Here is a 2,537-nt window from a genome sequence, read left to right as displayed (position 1 = left end):
ATATATATATATATTGAAAATCTCGCAGAGGTTATTTCCATACCCAGGTTCATGCAGCATTATTCACAATAGCCAATCAACAGATGAATGGATAAAGAAAATGTATCCTAATAAATGGGTAACATGCAAATTAACCATCTTCACAAAGATAGCAGTGCCCATAGCCCCAAGATGGTGGTGCCCAGTCCCCTCAGCCCCGCCGGAGTTCCCCAGTCCTGGGGGGTAGGAGGAGGTGGCCTCTGAAAGTGGGCAGCATGAGCAGCCTGGCAGAATGTTTGCTTCATCGCCATGGTGACAAGGCAAGCGACCCGCCCCGGCCACAGAGAGCCTCTGGGCAGTGGGCGCAGAGCGGCCAGGCCCCGCAGAGAGCAGAGAACCACAGGGAGTGGGCCTAAGCCATCAGGGCTCCCAGATGGAGAGGGCTCCCCTGAGGGCTCCCAGATTGGAGAGGGTGCAGGTCAGGCTGAGGGACCCACCCTCCATGCACAAATTTCATGCACCGGGCCTCTAGTATACACATAATGGAATATTTTTCAGTCTTCAAAAAGAAGAAAATTTTGTCACATGCCACAATTGGTGACCCTTGAGAACAGGTAGTGCCACTGGATTTTTACCATTTGCACACCAAACTCCTGACCACTCCACTCCCTGAATCCAGCAAGTCAAAGCCCTAGTGAAACTGTCTTCCCTGATTTTTCTGCTGCAACAGCCTTCTTCCTGGAGTCCTTGCCTGTTGGCTCCACACACCCAATCCCGGCTAGGGGCTCAGCCAGTGACCTGTCCAATCACAAGTATGGCCCTGCACCCTCCGTGTTAGAATACAATTGGCCTCCCAGTCACACAGGATAAAGCCTTTACTACTTGCTCTTTCGGACTACACCTGCCCACTACCTACCCTTCCAGCCACATCGCTCACCAACCCCCCACACACACCCATGCAACCTGACACTGCCAAGCTTTGCACCTGCTGGTTTTTCTGCTCAAGATACTCTTCCTTCCCCGCCCATTTGTAAAAACATCTACTTCTTCATTCTCCAACTCAAACATCATCTCTTTTGGAAAAGTCACCGTCCAAAGTCACCACCTCAGCACGGTCACTCCTTACTCCTTTCCCTGTGTACTTTCACAACTGTAGTAGACGATGTCTGTGTCCCACCCACATTCTCTCGGCCTGGCCAGTTCAGTGCCCGCTGTCCTGACTTCCAGCTGCCAGCACCTGCATTTCTTGGCCTGACTGCTTCCTCTGGCTGCTGGATCTGTTTTGCTCACTCATGTGGCGGGCTGGAAAGTGCTTGGGGATTCATGCCCGAACACCCCCAACTAGCAGTGCTCAACCAATGACTGATAGGGTTGCTGTTTGAACCCCAGATCCCTGACCTGGGGTAGGGATGACAAAGGTGCACGTTCTACACAGGCTCCCAGGGGCCCCAGGGGGGTACAACTCCAGCTCTGCTCAGTGAGCACCGGCTCTGGAACACCTTTCACTGGTTGCCTTCCCTTCCCTGTCTCACTCCTTCAACTCTCAAACTACCGGCAGTTAAACGCTTTCCCAGCGTCTGCTTCGAAGGTAATAACAACACCTAGTATTTCCATAGTATTTACTGTGTGCCAGACACTATTTTAAACACTCATTTAACTTCAGAGAACCCCTGTAAAATAATCCAAAATTTAGATAGTGGACATTGGGCATTATGGCAGTCCCCCCTTATCTGCAGGGGATAAGATGCAAGACCCCCAGTGGATACCAGAAACCTCAATTATACTCTGTTGCTTCTTATATATATATAAAGTTTAGGCACACTAAGAGATTTACAATAACTAATAAGATAGAATAATTACAACAATATACTGAATAAAAGTTGAGACTATGGTCTTTCTCTCTCTCAAAGTATCCTATTGCACTGCCCTCACCCTTCTTGTGATGATATGAGAGAAACTGCCTACGTGATGAGATGAAGTGAGGTGAATGACGTAGGCACTGGGATAGCATTAGGCTATACTGACCCCCTGACCATGTCAGATCAGAAGGAGGATCAGCTGCTTTGGGTGATCCTAGATCAGGGAACCATGACAGTGTCAATAGTTATATGTCAGGAGTAGAAGATGTTGATGGCTGAGAAATTTTAGTATTTTCCGACTGCAGTGACCATGGCTAACTGGAACTGCGAAAAGCAAATCTTCACATAAGGGGCGAGGACTACTGCACAAGGTTAAGAAACTCACCCACGGCCATAGAGCTAGTAAATATATTTAGCATCTTTCATATTCTATTACAACCATCTGTGTATGTGTCTTTCTTCTTCATTGGACCATGACCCTCTCAAGGGAGAGACCTTTTTAAAATCTTTTTCAACATTCCCAGCTTCTAGCAGAGAACCAGGCACGTAGCAGATGCTCAAGAAATATGGGTTTTGAAAAGTGCCTGCACTCTGCAACTCAAACACGCTATGTGCTTTTCCTTCCTCTGTGCCTTTTTGCAAATAGGAGCCCTGAAACACTTTTTCTGTGTATCCCTCTTGCCCTTGTCCACTCTCTTC

General features: G+C 48.2%; 1 protein-coding gene across 1 annotated transcript in view; it reads right to left on the bottom strand.

The window, feature by feature from the left end:
• SNX30 (sorting nexin family member 30) overlaps positions 1-2,537 on the bottom strand; it is a 110,309-nt gene that overhangs the window by 91,597 nt on the left and 16,175 nt on the right. The window lies entirely within an intron of this gene.

Source organism: Myotis davidii, unplaced genomic scaffold (genome assembly GCF_000327345.1).
Source record: "Myotis davidii unplaced genomic scaffold, ASM32734v1 scaffold64, whole genome shotgun sequence".
Classification (NCBI taxonomy): Eukaryota; Metazoa; Chordata; class Mammalia; order Chiroptera; family Vespertilionidae; genus Myotis; species Myotis davidii.
This window is presented reverse-complemented; position numbering and strand designations above follow the sequence as displayed.